The following is a 12,531-nucleotide window of genomic DNA, read 5'->3' as shown; positions in this document are numbered from 1 at the left end:
GCCCATGTAAGCAGGATACCCTTTGTCTTCAAACCTTTCTCTAGGGATACTTTTTCAACCTAAAAGAAGTTTAACCGCATCCTTACAATTAGCTTTAAACAAGAGAAATTGTCCCCCTGTGAGGCAGATCCTGGCCAGGATAAACCAGTCTGCCAGGAATGAGCCAAGTGCCTACCAGATTTCCCACAAGGGAAAGTAGATAAGGTGAAGTAGGGCCATATTTAGAAGTAGTTTCTTTTCATTCCTTAACAAGTTTAAAGGAGATGGGTTCCCATTCTGGATCTCCATCGTCCATGCTTACTATTGGAAATAGCATCAAATTTTCCCCTTGTTCCATGACCTTCTGAATTGCTTACAGAATATGGGACTGAGGGGGTCTTCTTTTCTTATTTTTTTTTCTTTTTTTCGGAGCTGGGGACCGAACCCAGGGCCTTGCGCTTCCTACCACTGAGCTAAAACCCCAACCCCTTCTTTTCTTATTCTTTTTCATAGGCTTAAGAGAGGCCTAGTCAGAATTGTGATGTTTAGCCACCTCATCCTCTAATTCAGATTCATCTTCAGGATCTAAAGGCTCTCCCTCCTCCTCATCATCATCAAAGGTGGAGGGAGTCTCTACTAAATCTACAATATACAGGGATGGAGGTGTTTTTGATTTCTAAGCAGTTTGTTTCTTACCAGTTTGTTTGACAGTAGAGGAATAGCTTCCTCCACAGCATTTTCTGTACTACAAACAGAACCTGCTGAGGAACTGGGAAGGTCTGTTATTTCAGCATGGGAAAGGGCCTGTTTTACCACAAACCAGAACATAACCGCATTCTCTGGAACCTGTCCTTCATCCTCCTCATCCTTATGTTCCAGAATCCAGGTTTTTATATCCTTCCCTACCCTTTTCATTGCTGACTCATTCAAGGTTTCTTTATCCAGTAACCAAGGGCTCACAGAACAAAGAGGAGAACATCAGAGAGCTGATGTTTTTCTAAGTGAATTCCCTTTTTAAGCAATAACTTATGAAGAATCTGTTTATACATAGATCTCTCAGTGGATTCAGTTTGACCCATAATAAAATTATAAAACTATCACACTACCACTTCTTACCTATCTTTTATTTGCACTCATCTCTGTCCTAGGGTACCGTGGCTCCCCAGGTAGAGTCCTTTCCAGATCTAAAACAACAGGGAAGAGTATGGGGGCTTACCCAAATCTTCTAGTTCTGAGTCCCAGGACCTGGGCGCCACTTACTGCCAGTGCAGCCTCAACACAGGATCGGAGTTCTCAACTGGAAGTAGGGATATCAGGAAGGCACATAATAAATATACACAGACTACTTTGGGTACAAACTGACAGGCAATTTCAAGGCTTAAAGTTTCTCTCTGTCTCTCTCTGTCTCTCTCTCTCTGTCTCTCTCTCTGTCTCTCTCTCCTCTCTCTCTCTGAGCTTGAGGCTTCACACACTCTGAATTCTCTTGCTCACTCTTGCTTTTTTTATTGTGGCTTTCTTTGCTCGAACTCCCACACTCATGCACACTTCTGCTTATTACCCTTTCATTCTCACACACACTCTTCATATACACTTCACACGTATCTCACACACACCACATGAACTCTCCGTTCATTCACACACAATCTTCATACACAACTCACATTCTCTTTTCTCTCACTCCACATTCTCTCTTCACTCACTCTTCACATGCTCTTCTCCTGCTCTTTCACTGGCTCTCTCATTTGCTCTCACATTCACTCTCAGATTTGGTCTCTCATTCGCTCTCTCATACTTGCTCACACACTCACTCCTGCATTGCCTCCCTCATGTGCTCTCTCATTCCCTCTCCACATGTTCTCTCTCATTCAGTCTTCACACACTCTCATCCACTCTCCACATGTTCTCTCTTATTCACTCTTCACATGTTTTCTTGCCTTTCTCTTGCCCCAATCTTTTATTGATAATCCAAAAGCAGGTAGAAAAAAATGAATTGTAGAATCATTGCCAAATCAAATTCAAAAGAATAACCACATCCCACAAAGAACTAAGAATTATAACTGTTCCCCAAAGTTTCATGCTTCCCCTATTCCCAGGCCTGTGACCAAAATAATAATAATTGTAATCTTATCATTATTTAAACTTTAACTTTTAACTTCTTATACTTCAGTGCTCAGAGCTCTGAGGTAAGCTAGTTGCATTATCCTATGAAGCTTTAATGATAAATGACCTAGGCAAAGCTGCGAGGCAGTAGCCCGAAAAAAAAATCCAGTTAACCATTAACTCAGTGGTTCCGCTAGTTTTCTGTTCTTTGCACACAATGAATCTCATAAAAGTCCCAGTATTTTGACATTGTTCTTCTAGTATATAATTTTATATATTTTATACGTCCTTACCCAGGAACCAGTATCAAATGTTATGTAAAACTTATTTAATAACTTCAATAACTTTTTCCTTTCTTAAGTTTCCCAACGTTAGCTCTAATTCATTTTCTAATAATTTCTTTAAAGTTTCTTTGCAAGTCAAGCATTATTCTGGAACTATTATTGTGCAGTTATTACATTGTTTCCAAGATGAGAACACACAGCATGCACCTGGGCCATTAGGGCCACCTATGCCTCAATTTCCAATTCTTTAAGAATCATAACATCAAGGAACATCTAGTTTCACAGAATCCACCAGAGCAGAAGGAGAAAGAAGTAGGAATAATTATGCACACCAAGTCAGATATAATAGAATAATTATGCACACCAAGGCCAACTGAAATGCAGTCATGCACAAATGAAATCTATACAGCTGTTGTCCAGGACTAAGGTTAGGACAAATGGGAACAACCTGTTTTTATGAAGAGCGGCTGTGGACTACTGAGATATCTCCATCCCGGCCTACTGCTGGCTGCCTGTTATTTTAGATGGTGTGTCCCCTGGAGGGATGTGTCTCCTGCTTTTCAGGGTCCCATATGCCACCCTAATTTATAAGCAGCTGCCTTGTGCTTCTGAGATGTCTCCATCCCGGCCTACTACTGGCAATCCCTGTCATCTTATGTTGTCCCTAACACAGCACCATTTGTTGAAGACACTATTTTTTTCGAGTGTGTATACCTGTTTTTCTGTTTTTTTTTTAAATAAGGCATGCATAGGTATATGGAATTATGTTTGTGTGTCAGTTTGATTCTACTGCTTAAAACATATGTGATTGTGCCAGTAAATTTATTATTGCAACGCTGTAGTATAATTTGAGTTTGGAAATGGTGGTACTTCCTTCAGTTCTTTTTTTTTTTTATTCATGATTGTTTTACTAATCATATGAGTTAACTTTCTATATAAAGATGAAAATTGTCCTTCTCAGTTATGTGAAAAATTGTGTTGGAATTTTGAGGAGGAATTAATTGAACCTGTGGATGGCTTTTGGTAGGATGCCTACATCCCTATATTAATCCCATTATCCTCATTATTCAATGTCTCAAAGTTTTATCATATAAGTCTTTCAGTTGCTTTGTTAGACTTTACTCAAGATATTTTATGTTATTTGAGGCTATTTTGAAAGGTGTTGTTTACCTGATTTCTTTCTCTGACCATTTTCATCTGTATATAGGAAGACTGTGTATGTATGTGTGTGTGTGTGTGTGTGTGTGTGTGTGTGTGTGTGTGTGTGTGTGTTCAATTTGTATACAGATATTTTGGTGAGAGTAGTTCATCAGATGTAGGAGTTCCTGGTTATATTTTAAAGGTCAGTTATGTATGCTACAAATAAAATACTATAACTTCTTCCTTCCCAATTTATGTCAACTTGATTTATATCAGTTGTCTTCCTCTTCCAGCTAAGTCTTCACCTGCTATATTGAGTAAGTAAGGATATAGTGGTCAACATCTTATTTTCTGTGATTTCAGTGTAATTGTTCTGAGTTTCTCTTTATTTTTGATGCTGGCTATATGCTTGCTGTATATTTTCTTTATTATGCTTAGGTATGTCCCTTGTATTGCTAATATCTCCAGGAATTTTTTCAAGAGGGGAGTAAGATTTTTGTCAAAGGGTTTTCATAAACCTAGTGAGATTTTTGGTTTGATTATATGGTGATTTACATTTATGGTTTTTCCTACATTGAACCAACCCTACGTCTTTAGACTGTAGCTACTTGATCATGTGCATACTCTACTTGATATGTTCTTGGATTCAGTTTGCAATATAAAATATATTGAAAACTTTTGCATCTATGTTCATAGAGGAAATTGATCCATAACTCATCTGTTAATTGGGTTTTTATGTAATGTGAGATTAGAATAACTGTGGTTCTGTAAAACAAAATACACAAAATATGAGAAGTATTGTCATTAAGTTTTTGAAAGTTTGTGCTAAAACTATCTGTTCCTGAGATACTTTTGGTTGGTAGATTTTAATGACTGCTTCTATTTCACTAGGGGTTATGAGTTCGATTAAATTGATTATCTGATCTTGACTTAATGTTGGTAACTGATATATTGATAAAATTATCCATGTATCTTACATTACAGTTTTTTATTAATTGGTTATTTTATTTATATACATTTCAAATCTTTTCCCCCTTCCCAGTCTCCCCTCAACAAACCCCCATCCCATTCCCCCTCTCTTTGCTTCTCAGAGGGTGCTTACCTACCCACTTAACCACCCTCACCTCACCATTTAGCATGCCCTTACACTGGGACAACAAGCCTCCACAGGACCAAGGTCCTCCCCTCCCATTGACGTTAGATAAGGCAATCCTATGCAACATATGTAGCTGGTGCCATGGATCCCTCCATGTATGCTCATTGATTGGTAGTTTAGTCCATGGAAGCTCTGGGGTATCCATTTAGTTGATTTTATTCTTCTTATGGGGTAGCAATCCCCTTCAGTTCCAGCAGTACATCCCCTAACACTTCTACTGGTGTCCCTAGGCTCAGTTGGTGGTTGGCTGAGCATACACATCTATCTTAGTTGGATACTGGCAGAGCCTCTCAGACCACCATACTAGGCTTTTGCTGGTGGCAGTTCTAGCCATCAACAATAGAGTCTGGGTATGGTGCCTGCAGATGGGATGAGTCCCAAGTTGACATAGTCTCTGTATGACCTTTCCTTCAGTTTCTGCTCCATTTTGTGTCACTGTCTTTCCTTTAGACAGGAGGATTATGGGTTAAAATTTTGGGATGGGGGTTTGGGGATTTAGCTCAGTGGTACAGCACTTGCCTAGCAAGCACAGGGCCCTGGGTTCGGCCCTTAGCTCTGAAAATAGAAAAAGATTTGGGATGGATGGGTTGCCCCATCCCCAACTGGGGTCCATGCCTATCTATTTGAGGTGGTCTTTTTCAGGTCCCCTCTGTTGGGCATTTCAGTTAATGTCATCCCCAGTGGGTCCTGGAAGCATCTTATTTCCCTGGCATTTGGGACTTTATAGTGCTTCTGCTAGTTCCCCCAGCCCCTACTGCTACATATTTCTATTCATTTATGTGACCCTCTGGACTTCTCTCCTGTCTTTTCCCATACATGATACTGCCGTCCCCTTTTGTCTCCTCCTCCTCTCTCCCTCTGAGGGCCTCTCTTCCTCTACCTCCTGTAATTATTTTGTTTCCCCTTTTAAATAGTATTGAAGCATCCAAACTTTTATCTTCCTTCTTGTTAAACATCATATAGTCTGTGAGTTGTATCATAGCTATTCTGTGTTTTTGGCTAATATCCACTTATCAGTGAGTAAATGTCATGTATGTCATTTTGGGTCTGCATTACCTAACGCAGGATATTTTCTAGTTCCATCCATTTGCCTGCAAAATTCATGACATCCTAATTTTTAATAGCTGAGGAACATTTCACTGTATAAAGGTACCACATTTTCTGTATTCATTCGTCCATTGAGGGACATCTGGGTTGTTGCCAGCTTCTGTCGAGTATAAACAAGTCTGCTATGAACATAGTGGAATATATGTCCTTATTATAAGGAAGGGTATATTTTGGGTATGTGCCAAGGAGTGGTATAGCTGGGTTGTCAGGAAGAAATATTTCTAGTTGTCTGAGGGACTTCCAGACTAATATCCCAAGTGGTTGTACCAGCTTTAAATCCCATGAGAAATGGAGGAGTGTTCCTCTGTCTACATTCTTGCCAGAATCTGTTATTGCCTAAGATTTTGATTTTCCACATTCTGATTGGTGTGCAGTGGAATCTCAGTGTCATTGTGATTTCCATTTCCTTGATGACTAAGGATGTTAACTATTTCTATAATTGCTTCTCACCCATTCAAGATCTCTCAGTTGAGAATTCTCTGTACCACATTTTTTCTTTACTTTTTTTATTAGATATTTTTATTTACATTTCAAATGCTATTTCCTTTCCTGGTTTCTAGTCCATAAGCCCCCTATTCCAATACCCTTCCCTTCTTCTACAAGGTTATTTCCCCTCCTGAACTTCCACCATTCTTTGTGCTTCTTCACTCTGACATTCCCCTACAGGGGGGTCCAGCCTTGATAGGACCAAAGGTTTCTCCTCCTGTTCTTGCCAAACAAGGCCATACTCTGCTACATATGAAGCTGGAGTCATGGGTCTGTCCATGTGTAATCTGGTTAGTTGTTTAGCCCCTGGGAGCTCTGGTTGTTTGGTATTGTTGTTTTTATGAGGTTGCGAGCCCCTTAAGCTCTTTCAATCCTTTCTCTACTTCCTTCAACAGGAACCCAGTTCTCAGTTCAGTGGTTTGCTGCTAGCATTCACCTCTGCATTTGTCATGCTCTGGCTGAACGTTTCAAGAGACAGCTATATCAGGCTCCTGTCAACATGCACTACTTGGCTTCATCAATATTGACTATTTGTGGGGGCTGCATATATGCTCTTTGATCATCCTTCTTGTGATTCATGTGGTCTGCAGATTTTTTCTTAGGTAATTAGCTTTTGAACTAACATCCACTTATCAGTGAGGGCATACCATGTGTGTTTTTTGTGATTCGTTTTCCTCACTCAGGAAGATATTTTCTAGTTCCACCCATTTGCCTGTAAATTTCATGATTTTATTGTTTTTGATTGCTGAGTTATACTCCACTGTGTAGATGTATCCTTCTTTCTGTATCCATTCCTCTGTTGAAGGACATCTGTGTCCTTTCCAGCTTCTGGCTATTATACATAAGGATGCTATGGACATAATGGAGCACGTGTCTTTGTTGTATGTTGGAGCATCATTTGGGTATATGCCCAGTAGTGGTACAGCTGGGTCCACAGGTAGTGCAATGTCCAATTTTTTGACAAAACTCCTGACTGTTTTCCAGAGTGGTTGTACCAGCTTGAAATCCCACCAACAGTGGAAGAGTGTTCCTCTTTCTACGCATTGTCAGCAGCATCTGATGTATCCTGAGTTTTTCATCTTAGCCATTCTGACTGGCCTGAGGTGGAATCTCAGTGTTGTTTTGGTTTGCATTTCTCTGAGTACTACAGATGCTGAAAATTTCTTTAGGTACTTCTCAGACATTCAATATCCCTTAACTGAAAATTAATTGCTTAGCTCTGTGTCCATTTTAATAGTTATTTGGCTCTCTGGCATCTAACTTCTTGATTTCTTTGTATATATTGGATATTAGCTCTCTATCAGATCTAGGATTGGTCAAGATCTTTTCCCAATTTGTCCGTCACTGTTTTGTACTAATGACAGTATCCTGTGCTTTAAAAAGCTTCACAATTTTATGCGGTCACATCTGTTGGTTCTTGATATTAGAGCATAAACCATTGGTGTTCTCTTCAGGAAAATTTCCCCCAGTGCCCATGAGTTCAAGGCTCTTGCCCACTTTTTCTTCTATTAGTTTCAATTTGTCTGGTTTTATATATAGAGGTCCTTGATCCAGTTGCACTTAAGCTTTGTAGAGGACATTAAGAATAGATCAATTTGCATATTTCTATATGCTGACCTCCAGTTGAAGCAGCACCATTTGATGAAAATGCTATCTTTTTTCACTGGATGGTTTTAGTTTCTTTGTCAAGTATCAAGTGGCCATAGGTGTGTGGGTTCATTTCTGGATTGTCAATTCTATTTGATTGATCTACCTGCCTGTCTCTGTACCAATACCATAGTTTTTAATCATGATTGCTCTGTAATACCTGTTGAGGTTGGGGATCATGATTTTGCCAGCAGTTCTTTTACTGTTAAGAATAATTTTCACTACCCTACATTTTTATTTTATTCCAAATGAATTTGCAGATTACACGTTCTAACCGTTTGAAGAATCGATTTGGAATTTTGTTGGGGATTGCATTGAATCTGTAGATCACTTTTGGCAAAATGGCCACTTTTACTATATTAATCCTACCAATCCATGAGCATTGGAGGTCTTTCCATCTTTTGAGATCTTCTTCAATTTCATTCTTCAGAGACTTGAAGTTCTTGTCATACAGATTTTTCACTTGTTTGTTTAGAGTCACACTGAGATATTTTATGTTATTTGGGACTACTGTGAAGTGTGTCATTGCCCCAATTTCTTTCTCGGCCTTTTTATTCTTTTAGTAGAGGAAACCTACTGATTTGTTTGAGTTAATAACAAGACACTTTGCTAAAATTGTTTCTCAGGCTTAGTAGTTCTCTGGTGGTACTTTTGGGGTCACTGAAGTATACTACTATATCATATGCAAATAGTGATATTTTGACTTCTTCCTTTCCATTTTGGATACTGCCTCTGAGCCCTTTAGTTATTTTTGCTAAGGGCTTATCTATTTTGTTGATTTTCTCAAAGAACTTTCTAATAGTTTTGCTGATTCTTTATATAGTTGTCTTTGTTTCTACTTCATTGATCTTAACTCTGAGATTATTTCCCATCATCTGTGCCTCTTGGGTGTATGTTCTTTTTGTTCTAGAGCTTTCCAATGTGCTGTTAAGCTGCTAGAGTAGGATCTCTCCAATGGCTTTATGAAGGCCCTCATGGCTACGAGTTTTCCTCTTAGCACTGATTTCATTGTTTTCCATAAATTTGAGTATGCTTTGCTTCCATTTTTGTTCAATTCTAGAAATTTAATTTCTCTACTTATTCCCTGACCAAGTTATCATTGAGTATAAGGTCATCATCTTGTTTTCTTTTTTGCTTTGTTTTGGAATTTTTCCTTCTAGTATCCTCTGTAGGACTGGATTGAATTTGGTTCAATTTTGTTTTGCAATGGAATATCCTGGTGTGCTCATATGTGGAGATTGAGTTAGGGTCTGAATATCTGTCCAGGATCTTCTGGCTTTTAGTGTCTTAGATGAGAAGTCTAGTGTAATTCTTGTATGTTTACCTTTATACATTACTTTCCCTTAAAGCTTTTAATATTCTTTCTTTGTTCTGTGCATTTGACACTATCGTTATTATTTGACAAGAGCATTTTCTTTTCTGGCCTAAGCTATTTATTTTCCGTAGACTTCTTGAACATTTATAGCCTTTCTTTTCTTTATCCTAGGGAACTTTTCTTCTATAATTTTGTTGGAGATGTTTTCTTGCTTGTTGAACTGGGAACCTTCATTCTCTGCTATTTCTATTGTTCTTAGGTTTGTGGTCTCTTCATTGTGTTCTGAGTTTCCTGCATGTTTTGGGTTAGGAACGTTTTTATACATTGTATTTTTGTTTTGACCGAAGTGTCAATGTTTTCAATGTTATCTTCTATGCCTGGTATTCTTTCTTCTATCTCTGATACTCTCTTGGTGATGCTTGCATTTGTATCTCCTGATCTTTTTACTAGGTTGTCCATTTCCAGGGTTGTCCCCATTTGTGATTTCTTTATTGTTTCTATTTCCATTTTTAGGTCTTAGACCATTTTGTTCAATTCCTTCATCTACTTGATTATATTTTCCTGTATTTCTTTATGGGATTTATTTGTTTCCTCTTTACTGGATTCTACGTGTTTGTCTGAGTTTCCCTGTATAACTTTAAGGGAGTTATTTGTATCTTCCTTAAAGACCTCTATCATTTTCATGAGATTAGATTTTAGATTAGATCTTGATTTTCAGGCATGTTAGGATATCCAGGGATTGGTGTGGTGAGAAAACTGTGTTATGATAGTGTCTAATTGCACTGGCTTCTATTGTCTATATTCTTCGGCTTGCCTCTCACCATCTAGTCATCTCTGGTGTTAACCGGATTGGGTGTCTCTGACTGAAGCAGGCCTTCTTGGATGCAGGTGGAGCTCTGTGACCTGGGTTAGAGCAGGCTTCCTGAGAGGCAGGCAGTGCTGTCTTTGGTTAGGGGTGTCTCCTGAGCGGCAGGCAGTGCTGTCTTTGGTTAGGGGTGTCTCGTGTGCCAGGTTAAAACAATCTTTTGTTACTGGTTAGAGAAGACTTCCTATGTTCCTGGTTGGGGAAAACTCCTAGAGAGAGTCAGGCTTTGGGTTTCAGGGGCAGGATATGGCACAGTTGCAGATGGAAATGCATACTGGAAGGACTGTGGGATTCAGAGAGTGGAATAGATTCCCCATATGCTCAGTTCTGTGAGGATTCCAAGTATCATAGGTATTGGGGCTGGTGTATCCTGTGTGCCTGGTTACAGCAGACTTCCTGGGAGACAGGCAGGCTGTTCAGTGTGAAAGGGGAGCTGATCAATCCTGGGTGGAGGTACAGAATGAAAGAACAATAGGGATAAGGCAGAAAGGATACCTCCCATGTCTCTGGTTTGGGATTATTTGTTCCTTGTATTTTTTGAGTATGGTTAACTTCTTCAGTTTGAAGGGTTGAAGTGCCTTCTCTATGACTACATACATACATACATACATACATACATACATACATACATACATATTGCTTGAGTTTGGTTTTTATCAAATGGGATGCATTTCTTTCTCTATTTGTTATGATAAAAAAATTTCCTGTTGTAGTAATCAGGACTTGTGTCTCATATTTTATAGTTTATAGAATATCTATCTAGCCATTCTGGCTTTAGAAGATTCACTATAAGTCAGATTCATTCTAATAGTCCTGATTTTATGTTACTTGGTCTTTTTTCCTTCCAGGATTTAATATTCTCTTTTCATTCTTAATAATTTCTGTTTATTATTTGGTTCTACAAGGAATTCCGTTTCGTATCCAGTGCATTTAGCCTTCTGTATGACTATTGTACTCTGATAGGCCAGTGAATTTTCTTCTGTGATTTTCTTCAAAATATTTTCTGTGTTTTTGACTTGGGTTATTTATAGTTCCTTTTTTCATACTTGATCTATTCAGAGATCAACATATTTCTTGGATTTAAACTGGACTTGGGCTTTGAATTTTTCATTTTAAATGATTTCATATTTTCTTCAACAAAGTAATCCAATCTTTCTATTCATGCCTTAAATTCTCTTTCCCATCCCATGTACTCTGAGGTGAGGTTTGCCACTGAGTTTCTCATTTTTTCACTTCTAGTTTTACCTCAGTTTGAGATTTTTATTGATTCTATTTTCACTTTCATTCCTTGAATTTGTTTTTTTATTTCATTCTATGTTTGCGTTTTCATGGATTTTATTAATGGATATTTTCATATACTATTTAAGGATTTCTAACATATTTTTAAAGCCTATTTACAGTTGTTGTCTTGTTTTTCAGCTATATTGCAATTTTCAGTTCCTATTCTAGTAAAGTTCCTGCACTCTACTGATGCCATATTATACTGGCTGTTATTGACTGTGTTTTAATGGTGGCATCTAGGTATCTGGCTTTAGGCTGATTTTAATTTTAGGTGCTGATAGATGGTTGTGTTTGTTGGGTGGGTTTCTGTTGCCCTCTCTTAGAAGAATACAGTGGCTATGAATTGCCTAGTAGGGAATGCATTTAAGGTCCCACCAGGTGTGACCACTTCATGTACTTGGGATAAATGTGTTTCTAGGTATTAGGAGCTAATATTTATGGATATGAATGAGCAAGAGACGAGGGTGTCCACAGGAAGGAAAACCAGTGTTAACTTTGCATACATTTATACAAAACTTTAATGTTTTGAACGAATTTTTATGTTTTTAGTTTTCCATTCATTTTCTCAATATGTATAAATGTAATATGCCTTAGGTTTTAACTATAACAACTAACTGCCCCAAGAAAATTGCATGAAAGTTGTGTTAATGAATAGAACTTAAATCAGCTTCTTGTGAACCTGAATGATTTATGAAGCTTTGAACATCGTAGTGATTGGGAAGGTCTTCCTAGAGTGTTTAAGAGAGGAAATAGTAATACGATCATTTATAACCATCATGAAACAGAGAAAGTCACTTAAGAATTATCATCTGTTCTCTAAGTGGCAAATAAATAATGAATGAATAATGAATACTAATATAGGTACATCAAACTTCCATGCATTTTTTGATTAGTTACAATGTAAAATAAAAAGGCACACATAAAAGTGTGGAAACAATGATAAAAATCCACAATCCATTGTGTTCTCAGGGCTACAGTTAGACAACCATTTCAGTTGACTGAAAGATTAAACATATTAAAAATTTTGCTTTTAATAGAGATTGACGAAGTCATACTCATATCGTGCAAGTTTACGGAGAAAGTGTGAGTATACAAAGCATTAAATACAAGGATATAGAATATTACTCTAATAAAACTTCACATTTTACAGTCATCTACCCTTCTCTAGTTA

Source organism: Rattus norvegicus, chromosome 7 (assembly GCF_036323735.1).
Source record: "Rattus norvegicus strain BN/NHsdMcwi chromosome 7, GRCr8, whole genome shotgun sequence".
NCBI classification, from domain to species: Eukaryota; Metazoa; Chordata; class Mammalia; order Rodentia; family Muridae; genus Rattus; species Rattus norvegicus.
The sequence above is the reverse complement of the archived record's forward strand: the minus strand, read 5'-3'. Positions refer to the sequence as shown.